The 11,958-nt window shown below is 42.1% G+C and overlaps 1 long non-coding RNA gene across 1 annotated transcript in view; it reads right to left on the reverse strand.

Annotated features, from left to right (window-relative positions):
• Positions 1–11,164, reverse strand: part of LOC145723304 (uncharacterized) — a 17,158-nt gene extending 5,994 nt beyond the window's left edge. The window contains exons 1-2 of the long non-coding RNA XR_014148233.1: positions 10,922–11,164; positions 3,923–4,024 (exon numbers count right to left, since the gene is read on the reverse strand). This is a non-coding gene — a long non-coding RNA (uncharacterized LOC145723304). The remainder of the gene's footprint in view (positions 1–3,922; positions 4,025–10,921) is intronic.
• Between the last annotated feature and the right edge of the window lie 794 nt (positions 11,165–11,958).

Raw genomic sequence — 11,958 nt, forward strand, 5'->3', positions numbered from 1 at the left:
CTGAGTGTATAAAAATTTCATTTGTCCATTGAATAATATCAATGTAAACTAATTTTGATGCCTGCTTCGTTAGTACCCACTATCAAACTAGGCAAATTGCATGCATTATCATGAATCTATTTAATCCTCATATAACCCATTGAGGTTAGCTTTGCTATCACCTCTTTTAGAGGTTTAGAAACCGAGGATCATGTAGGTGGGAATTTACTTGAGGCTCTTCCAGATCTCACAGCTAATAATGCTGAAGCTGAGTTTGAGACCGCAGATTTATCTTATAATTCTGTCTATTTCATCACTTTGTAGTACATCTTCCATTTTATTTATCCCTGTGACAAATTAGAAATATTTTAATTAAATCCAAAGAACTGACGAAAGAACATTTGAGAAAAAAAAAACTAAAATCCAACCCTGTGGTTTGGATGTATGAAATACATGTTTAGTGGGTGGCTCAGTTGGTTAAGTATCTGACTTTTGGTTTTGGCTCAGGTCCTGATCTCAGGGTCCTGCGATCAAAGTCCGCATCAGGCTCCATGCTCAGCACAAAGTCTGCCTGTCCCTCTCCCTCTGCTCCTCCCCCCCATAAATAATATAAAATCTTAAAATATATATTTTATATTTACATACATCTATGTATGGCTAGTTCTAAAATAGCAGTGGCCATAATACCAATATTTTTTTTTTTTTTAAGTAGGCTCCACACTGGACTCATCTCAAACCCAAGCCAAAATCAAGAAGAGTTGGACGCTTAACCAATTGAGCCACCCAGGTGCCCCCATAATATCAATAATTAAACAAATAAATTATTTGGAATCTCTTCATAGTTGCAGTTCTACCAACTTCTACCCCTACATAAGTTCATATTTTCCATACCAGGAAGCCAATCCTATTTGAAAAAAACTGCAAAACATTGGTCCCGCCACCCAGTCTTTGCAAACCATAGTAAAAGCTTACATTTATTTACTGCTGTCAAAATGTTTTTACATATACTATCTTGCCATTTCCTCAGACTTCACCCTAAGGAAGATGAAAATGTCTCTTGACAGATAAGACCATGGAGAGGAAGTATGGTCAAGGGTCTTAGCTCAGGATCTGCCTAAGACTATGGCAACGCCAAATCACCGAGTCCAATTCTATTGCCTCTTATCAAATGCCCTTTGTAGATCAAAACAAAAAACCAAACCTACTGACAGGTGCGTGGTGGAACTTCTGAGACACCAACACTGATATGAGGTCATTTCGAGCAGTGGGGGCCAGGCTGCGCCATCTGACTAAGGCAAGGCACTGAGTGCCTGCCTCCTGCACCCCTCTCTCCTCTCTCTGAACCTCAGCTCAGGTCCTGATGGTTGGCTTTTGTTTCTTGGCTTTATCTATAAACACTTGTACCTCTCATCTTGTGACGGGAATATCCAATATTTGGCAGTGACCTTACCCTACTCCCCCTTGTCTCAGGGCTTGAATCCTAAAGCTACTTCTCTGACCCAGACCCACCAGCCTTCCCAGTTGGCTCCTCCCCTCTTGCTTGGCAATGTTCACCGCACTGGATATCTCCCCATCCAGAATGCCTCGTCCCAGCCTTTGCCTGCCATTGAATTTAAAGGTGACACTCTGTTGTGCCATTCACTCTAACAGTTACAGCAGAAGCCACCTTTTTTAGTTACTGTCTGAGCAATAACAGTCATAAAAGGACTGTGCAGTTATGGGTGCTGGAAACTTGATGACAAATTTAAAATACCAGTCATCAGAGAATCATAAGAAAGAAATCATATATAAACTTTTTAACTTAAAATGTATCTATAATTTGTCAACCTCTGGATATAAGGTCAAGGCCTTCCTTCTGCACATGGGCCTGCCCATCAGAGTGCCGCATCGCCATTTTGCATAAATCACACTTATTAGGCAGCATCCATGATTTTTCAGTGTCTACAAAGAGGAGCCAGAACTTAAAAACTTGCAGAGCAATCTCAGAAGAGAATCCATCTAAATTTTAATGATCTTTCCCAATCTTATACATTTGTCTAACTCACACCTAATTTAACAGCAATTACTTTTTAGCAAATAGCCTTCATCAAATCTTTCCAAAGCATTCAACTTCGTTCTCATAGACACAACATCTTGCTGTCTTCTAACAGTAATATTTCACCAGTTTACATAATGTTTAATGAAACTAAGCAATTATAGTAACAGATGCAACTAGTTTAAATAGAAATGGGGACAAATACACCTGGTTTTTGGGAAGCATCCAGCTCAATAGCAAGAAGCATAAGTCCGTGGGTGTCCTACTGAGCAGCCTACTCCCCCTCCTCGTAGGGAGAACTCCGCCCACCATAGAAACCAGAGGGAATGGTCACTGGTGAGCGTGGTGAGTCCTAAATGTGGGGGCTGGTTATCAGAGGCAGGTGGATATGGGCAGATTTATCTTTCTGTCATAGAATCAGGAACTGTCAGAGAGAGTAAGAAGTTTTCCAACAGTGTATGTAATTCAGATTTTCATGAACAAGCTTCTTAACAAAATCCATGGCAAGTTTGTTTTCAGAGACAGGGGGCTCATGAGCTACAAATCAGCCCATTTCATACTTGGACAGTTGTCATAGTTACAACATTCTTTTAAATAGTGAGTCAAGATTCTCCCCATTGTCGTTTCTAAATTCAACCTCCTTAAATGGAGAAGTTGCCAAACCCCTCCAGCTTTCACTCTTTCTTTTCTAGACACACTGTAGTTTGGGGTTATTAATTTCTCCCTTAACAGACTTGCCCAGAAATGGAACCAATTTAGCTCAGGACTGATCCACCAGAGCAGGAGGCGGAAGACTCTCAGGACACTCTGCTTTATGTTAGTATAAAGCATTCACCTGCCTTCTTTCAGCTTTCAGCTCATATTGAGCTCATGGCCAGCCCAAGTTTCCAGCTTGTCTTTACCCAAATTGTTGTCGAACCAATTCTTTTTTCTTTCCTGCCATGTTTGCCAGTTTTGTTTTTTTTTTCTCTTGCCACTGATTTTTAGCCCAAAGTTTGTGTTTATTTCACTTCATCAATGGTTGCTTAGTTGGGTATACACTGCTACTCCGATGATCATAACAGCTGATAACTAGGCACCAAGAACAGCTCTAAGCAGTGTCCATGCATCATTTAATCCTTCAAACAATTTTGTGAGGTAAGTACAGTTTAACATACCCATTTCTCAGCTGAGAAAACTGAAGCAAAGAGTATTTAAGTCTATAATATAACAACTGGTAGATGTGGGATACAATCCCAGGCAAGATGGTTCCAAGGACAGGACTCTTAAGCCCTACACACTGTACCATCTCTTGATTCATCTCTCTTCTTCAATATACTGGAATAGAATCATACTGGCTGCCAAGTAGCTTGGGTTTCTTCAGCCAAGAAACTGATAAACATTTTCCAAACATACCTTTGTTATCCTATCTCACCCTTCTTCTATTGGCTTTTCTGGGGAAGGATCATGCATGCAGGTTCTAGCGTAAGGACAAAACACTCCTGTGTTGAACTGGGTGCTCCGTTGGGGAGGGGGTCTTGTAGAATGGCACAGGAATGGACTCTGGGGTGGGAGAGACTTGAGTTCTGGTCCTATCCCTGCCCTACAGGCTCGGCTCTTTACTATGCTGACTTCAGTCCCTTTTATTTGTACAGTACAGAAAATGATACTGATCTAATGGGCCTTTGGGGGGGATCACATGCAACCACATTGGTAAAACTCTTAGCTAAGAGTAGGCACTCCAGTTGAAGTTTATCACCTTCCTGTCTCCTCCCTAATAGCAAAAGAAAAGCCCTGAATAAAAATACTTTCACAAGGGGCTGAGAAACATGGAGGAATGCACAGTACTCTCTTGAAGACAGAGGGTGTGAGCAGTGACAAGGTGACACCTTGGGCAGTTCTCCAGTGGAAAAAGAAGGCCTCCCATACCTTGGTGGCTGCTCTGCGGGGCAGAATGGGGCCCCAGAACTGGCTGTGTCTGGGCAGCTGGACCCGCCAGTGTGGGCTAGCTCCTCTTCTGAAGTCAGCATGCTGGTGGAGAGGGGAGAAAGAACACTTGTGTACAACTCAAAGGAATAATTAATCATCTTGGCAATTACGCTAGTCTCAAATCAGCTTCCTGCTGAGCTCCCTGTCACTGCTTCTCTTAATTTCCTGGGACCAGCAGTTCCATGTCCCTTCTTCAGGCGACCACCAACCAGGGAAGCAAATTAAGGATATCTTCCTCTATGGCCCATTGGAGCATATTTTAGATTAAAAAAAAATGACAATATTAATAGGTAACTGATTTTTCACTAATGACAAAAGACTCCTACCAAGAACCTGGTTTGTGTCCAATAATGTCATTGGATTTTATTTTTTTATAAGTATTTTTCTCCTAGAGATTTTGGGGGTGGATATCTGTCCTGTTGCCCTTTGTATAGCAAACATGAAAAGCAACGAACATCTTTAGTGTATATAGTTTATACTTCATTTAGATATCATGGAAATCTGCTAAAGTTTATGAGTTTCTGAGTTCTGAGCAAAATGAGTATTTGGGAATTTGCATACCACCTTATGATTTTTTTAATATGACCATCTTTGCCCCAGGCCACATGCCCTGCAGCCAGGAAGAGGGGGTCGTGGGCATCTTAGCGTTCCCAGAGGCAACAACTCTTTTCCCATCCTGATTTCATTTCTGCACGATGCCTGTGGTTCTGTCATGGTAATCCCTTAGATGTGAGGACAGAGCTGGCTTGTTCTGTTTATATTCACAGTCTTACCTACCAGACACTGCTTAATACTCACATTTTAACTCCTTCTGTGCCTTTCAGATGATTCTGGAAGGCCCCAATCTCCATATTCTGATTTTGCCATTTGTCTACAGCTGGAAAGTCCCATTGGCCTTCTTGGAATACCTAATGCTGGTGACTGCCTATTTTAATTTATTTTTGCTTTGTTTGTTTTTGAACAACACTCTTACTTGAAATACTCCTGCTGTTTCTCTTAAACTGATTAACTAACAGATATACTAAATGAAAGGTTATTTATCAGTCTGTGCTTTTATGTTTATTTTGCCCAGCTTTGGCATCTTTCTTTTCTTTCATTTATATTGTAATAGTAAGAAGGAAAAGTGATCAGTCTTTAGGTTAGTATCAGCAAACTTCATCCCTCTGGTTTGCCTTTGGGCCAATAAAGAAATTTGTTAAGTTGTACTACGGAAATATGACAAGAACTTCACTATTCTGGTAGAATCCACACCTGAGAAGATTATCCTTTGTTGTGGTTCTCAGCACAGATTTGAGTCAGGGGTGGCATCTTTGAGTAGACCTATTAGTGTTGTTCACATATGAGGTATCAGTGCTTATATGTTTAACATTGAATATTTTCAAAAGTAACTTCACAACTATAATTCTGTCTCATTTTTATGCCCAAAGTCAACATACGTCTCAGTAAGAAGGGCCTCGTATGACAAATGAAGCAGAAAGAATGAGTCCAAACTAGGGGCGCCTGGGTGGCTCAGTCATTGAGTGTCTGCCTTCATCTCGGGTCGTGGTCCCAGGGTCCTGGGATCGAGCCCTGCATCGGGCTCCCTGCTCAGTGGGAGGCCTGCTTCTCCCTCTCCCACTCCCCCTGCTTGTGTTCCTGCTCTCGCTATCTCTCTCTCTGTCAAATAAATAAGTAAAATATTTAAAAAAAAAAAAAAGTGAATCCAAACTAGAAGTCCTGAGTTCAAACCATGGTTGTGTGATAGTGGACAAGAAACTTGACCTACGTGGGCTTCTATCTCATATCAAGTTCTTAATGTTGCATTCAGAGTAGAGACTTTCTACTCTTACTTGAGGTCATGTAACCAAGGATTGGCAGGACTCTGGTGTCCTTGTTCCTAGTACTCACCCTTGCCACACCAGACCATATTATTAAGATCAGGGTGGGGTATCTCAGCACCACATGTGGTGGTACCCACAGCTGTTGAAGGATTAAAGGCATTGGAGATGTCAGGGCAGAAGAGGGAGTGAAGAGGAAAGAGGAAGTCAGGGAAATAGGTTGTAGACCAGTAACTATGAGACAAGATTATAAATGCTATATATGGCTTAGAGGGACACAGAAAAGGGGAAGTAGTTCTTCCCTGGGAATGAGGGAGAGGAAAACCAAGAGAGCCAAGGAGGAGAGAAAATAATTGAGCAGTGTCACCCTATTAGGCAGAGGGGAAAGGAATAAATGAAATAAAATAATACACTGACTAAAGTGAGCATAACCAACAGTCAACTGTGAACTTTTCCTTTTATGCATTGATTCACATTAAGGAGAAAAGTGACCCCCAATGGAGAAAAAAATACTATAGACTTAAGCAGATAGAAAACAAGTCAGAAAAAAATCCCTCTCTCTTCTTAATCTCCTCCATAGTCTATGTTTGTGGCAATAAATACCAACAATTCATAGCCATAAAATGGACTCTTTAGAACTATAAGAATCTAAATCATCAAAGAAAGAACCAAGCAGGCTCAGTTTACTGTGACTGCTGAGGCGGGGAAGAAAACAATTTTGATAACCATGGCAATGGGAACAAAGGGTTTGAGGTTTTCTTGATCAACGAGTAATAGCAAAAAATGCCTGCTTACTTGGAGACCCCCCATTTTCTAAACAGTCTGGTGAATTGATGTTTTCCACTATATATAAGATGCAAAATGGTTTTTAGCAAGGACTGGTAAAAATTTTATCTATCCGCTTAATCACATGTGAATTTTATGAGGTGGGTTTGACTACTGTTTTCTGTCCCAGTGTGAAAACTCCCTTGTTCTAAATGTCTTTGATAGAAAGATGTTCCTCAGGGCTATGGAGATAGACTATTCAATTTAGAAAAATATAAAATGAGGGCGTTGGGGATGATCAGGCTGGGTTGTTGGTGAGGTTGGGTGGCATTGGGTTGAGGTCTAACCCGAAGGAAGACAAAGGGGGATCATCAGGTGCACAGTTCAACCACTGAGTCCAGCAGCGATCATGAGGAAAGAAATGGCGACAGAAATGAGTGGGAGTGAAAACACAGCTCTGACGCTGGACCGCTGATCAGATCCCAGATCAGCTCACACCAGTGGTACCACTTTGTTCAAATCTCTTAATCTCATAGAGCTCAGTTTCCTCACCTGTGATATGAGAAAAATAACAGTGTCTACCTCACAAGGTTTTTGGGGAAGATTAAATGAGATGATACATATAAGGTGGTTTAGTCTAGCACACAATGATTGCACGATAACTCTTAATGATTACTATTCATAAATGGGACCAGGAATGTGGTGCCTGGGTGACTCAGTCAGTTAAGCACCCAGCTCTTGATTTTGGTTCAGGTCATGATCTCAGGGCTGTGAGATCGAGCCCAATGCTGGGCTCCACACTGAGCATGGAGGCCGCTTAAGATTCTCTCTCTACCTTCCCCTCTGCCCCCCACCCCTCAAAATCCCTCCACCGGCTTGCGTGCATACACACTCTCTCTCTCATAAAAGAAAAGTCAGGTAGGATAAAGCAAGGGAAACTAGCAATTGCATCAAACCCAATGGAAATGTACAAGGAGGCCTAATTTACCCATCCAGCTGACTTGCAAGAGGAATAATGATAACAAGAGAACAGCTATTATTTTATTGCTTTCAGTATGTGCCAAGCACTGTTGTTAGCCCTCACATATATTAACACATTTACCACAACAACCGTAAGAGCAGGACTGCCATTCATGCGAACTCCCATGAAAGGACCATCATACAGGAGGAAGGCTTCTGTGAGAATAGCCTCCAACTTCACTTAGACAGATTATCTTCATGTAGACACACACTTTTAAACCAGTACCTTCAAGGAAATAATCTCCTTGGGGGACGGAGGCCCAAAGGGCTAACTTAAAGCTCTCATAAACCACGGGACATTAAAGAAACTACTAGAAAAGTTTCCACAGGCAAACCTACCCCCGATTAATGTTCTCAGATAGAGAGGCGATCAGGCTTCAGACAGTACATGAACTGGATGCAAGATAGGATCATAGCTGAATCTGGAGTTCAGATCAGGTTCTGTTCTCAGACCTTATAATATCTGGTCATTTTATTTCAGCTCACGTGGCTGCCAGAGCTGCCCAGGACTCAATGCCAAGGCAAAGAGAAAGCTTTTAAAAGAGATTTGTTGAAATTCTGTCACAAGGTCCCATAAACAATTCCTGTCTCCTTCCTGTATCCTGTTATAAATTGTAATCTATATTTTACCTACTGTACAAATATAATTATTCTTTTGTATAATATTCTCAACATCTTCATTTGATTGCTTTTAAATACTTTTCAGCTTATTATTATGTCTTATCTGGGTTTTTTTGGTTTTGTTTTTACTTGTTTGGTTTGTTGGCACCTATCCTTTCAGAAGTCACTTGACCTCTTGAGTCAGTCACCTCCCTCTTATTACCCAACAGCCTGACAAAGATCCTTTTCTAATAAGAGTAAAACGTGAATTGGTTATAGGTTGTTTTTTATGGTTTTAGTGAAAATCAAGAAACCAATAATAATAACAAAAATGCCGATTTGATACCAGTGACACATTAGGGTTCGTGATTACATGGTCTTTCACCAATTCCTAAACCCATTGTGTAGGAGGGTAAATCATAGCTGGGTGACATGACACTCTTTGAGGGTAGTGAGAATAATAATTCTGCTTTGCAAATATGGAAAGCACTAAACCTATGGCAGAAAAAAAAAGAGAGAGAGATTCAGTTGTTTTTGTTTACCTAGCCTTTTAGATTTTATACTTGAACCTCTTTCCCAAGGGCTGCCACTTTCTCCGTCCATCATTGTGCTAATGCATTGACCTCAAATTAAGTGACAATTAGGATATATCTTTCAGGATGTGAAGATATCTGGATGAAATGTGAATCATCCCAGTGTATTATCTAAGTGATGCCAAACACAAAAATGTTTGGAAACAACCCTGATGTGTGGTGTCATAGAAACAAAACAATCAGTTGACCATTGAATTGTTCACCTTTCAATAGGGTGTTTTGGCAACACAAGGATCCTTCTCAAGTCACCTTTTTCTCTAGGGTGCCTGGAGCTGTGATTTCAACTCTCAGTTGTTTTGCAGATCAACCTCAGGAAGTTTGCAAAGCCAGGGCTCATTTTGAATGGGTGAGCACACCTTAGAAGTCCGGTAACGGCACACCTTTTCTGGGACACGCTCTTTTCCTCAGATAATGCAAATCTCACTAGCTCTCGGGTCTATTTCTCTCTCTCTCCCTCTCTCTCATAGACACACACACACACACACACACACACATAGAAGTCATCACATTCAGTTTCTACCTAACTCTTACTTGGGGGAAGCCGCCATTATTAGCTAGTTTCAGGGCTCAGGGACCTATTGTAGGGGGGATTCCTTAGATAATTCAGATAGACATCTCAGGAGAGCATTATCTGCTGTTATAGGTTGGATAAGCCCAGCCCACTTAATACTTATGTTCTGCAGGATCCCAAAGGAGATCAGTTGGTTTTTTTTTTAAGTCTTACAGGAGATGTTGGTGGCAGTGGGGAAAGGAGAGTCACTCTGCCCTCACACTCCCTTGGACGTTTACCCAGGCAGTACCCTTGTCCAGGGAGGCCGTTTCCCTTTATCCACCTGGCTAAGGCTTCACGTCCTCCCTAAAGACACAGCCTCAGTGTTTCTGTGAAACTGCAAAATCTGTCCCCGTGTGGGTGGGTCGCCTTTGCTTGTCCACCACTCTCCGCCACACCCGGGTTGTTTTGGATTCACTATTGCCCATCCCAGACTGTGAGCTCTTTGTGGCCAGAGGTTATGTCTTACCATCTTCGTAGTTCTGAAAACTTACCCAGGGCTTGACAGCTAGTCAGTGTTGGTAAGTGCCACCTCGCAAAGCGTTTCCTTTTCCCTAAACCAGTGTACTTCCTCCACGAGTAAACTTTAGCAGCTGATGGCAGATTGTGTGCATGTGTGTTTCTGTATATTATAAACACTCCAGCGAGGCCTCTGTGTGTTCTGGCCCAGTCCTGAGCTCCATAAAGAGTGGCTCACCTTTTTGAGGTAAGGGTGCACCTAAAATGGCTGGATGTGTGGGGAAGGGGGAGGCAATCAGTGGTGTAGCTGCTGACGGTGGTTAAGGAGAGTGCTCACAGAACTACAGATCTAACAACCCCTTTTCAGAATCCCTAAGGAAGAGTTGCCAAGGTATCTTTTATTCATTCAATCAACACATGATTTGAGGGCTTACAGTGTGCTGAGACAACAGTGATGAGCAAAACGGAGAGAGTACAGTCTTGGGATGTAATATGTAATAAGTTACGGTAAATACTGCCTACAAACCCGGTGAGCCCTTTAGAAAAAAGACAAGGATGTGAGATGAGGGGTGAGTGTAGAAGAGTCTGAGTGGCCCTGAGTAAAGCATGTTTGAGGGAGAACCACAGACAGGAAGGAGTTCACGGGGGAAAAAAAGTGACTGCCCTATTTTGTCACAGAGAGAAAGGGAGGGTAGCCAGGAGAGGTCAGAGGTGAACCTGTGGGGAGGGAGGTTGGGAAAATGGAGAGAATATGTGAGAACTCCACTCTGAAAACTATAATTAACAACTCAACTCTCAACCTCTGCTCTTCAGCAGAAAGAGCTCTACAACCAGAGATAGTAGCTCTAAAATACCTCAGGACAAAACTGGCCACGTGGGAGGCAAGTATTTCTTGTAGGGAGCCTGTTCTTAAAACTTTCCCAGCAATCATGTCAGCCTCAGCGTCCATGAAAGGTTGGACACGAGTTGAAGCTTCGGTGGGCAAGGCCCACAGAGGCCTTACACTGGAATGTAATAATCCCGTGTCTTTGACTTGAGTACTTTAATTTGCAAAAAAGGGGGGGAAAAAAGGAACTTTCAGAGTGCAGTTCAAAGCCCAGCTAGCTTAGAAGATGGCAAGAAGCAAGGACCACACCATGGAGGAACATGCTCTGAAAACAGGACTCGGCTGGCTTCTGTCAGTGTGGCTGGAGTCCAGGTAGGGTTCCAAATGTTCCCATCCTGCGCAGGACTCTGCCTGCTTGGAAACAAAGCCAGGTCGGTGCTGACTTTAATGGCCTTTTCCGTTTCTCTCTCAACAAAGATTAAAGTTTATAGTGGTGCATTCCGATCTTATTAAACACTGAGTGGGCCCCCCATCAGAAATTTCAGGAAATGAGGGACACAGCATCCAACACAATACAAATTCTTTTGTGTTTCTTCTTCTGCGAAGGGGTGAGTTAGGCCTTCAAAAAGGGGATGAGGCAGCTTTAATAATGAGAAAAAAAAATGAAAGGAGAAGGGAAGAAAGGTGCCTTAGTTGTCTCGGCAGCTGATCAACAAAGAAGCAGTCGTGAGCTGTAACCTCTTGGAGCTGCAGTCTGGAACATGACACATGTCAGCCTATGATAAATGGTGCAGAGTGTGTGCAATTTCAAGCGCAATGCCCTTGAGATGCTCAGGACCCCGATCGCAAATGTTATTGTTAAATTAAACCTTAAAGGAAGGATTGGAAAGAAGGTGGGGGTGGGGCAAGGTGCTTATATATATATATACACATACATATATATATATATATATATATGTATGTATATAATAAGAAATGCACAAAAGGAGGAGAGGAGGAAATAACAGGCCAAGTGAAGAAATAAAACTTTCTCTTTCCCTTTTTCACCTAACTGAATAAAAAAGCATCCCCTGAAAACTATCCAAGATAGAAGACTTCTGTTTGTTTTCCCCTCATTCAGTGTTCCAAATTACTTTGATTGGCATAGCTAAGTTATACCCTCCGGTTTGTACATTTGCTCTGATCTTTTATTCTCATCTTTGGTCATCCTGACATCACTGGCTCTCTGTTTTGCTTTCGCATTCTGTGTGTAATGCACATGAGATGCATGTGAGTATGTGTGCGTGGTGTGTTTATCTAGTGCTAATGGCCAAAAACCTCTCTCTCCCACCCATCCCCTATTGACA

Source organism: Leptonychotes weddellii, chromosome 9 (assembly GCF_054177405.1).
Source record: "Leptonychotes weddellii isolate Sample4059 chromosome 9, ASM5417740v2, whole genome shotgun sequence".
In the NCBI taxonomy this organism is placed as follows: domain Eukaryota; kingdom Metazoa; phylum Chordata; class Mammalia; order Carnivora; family Phocidae; genus Leptonychotes; species Leptonychotes weddellii.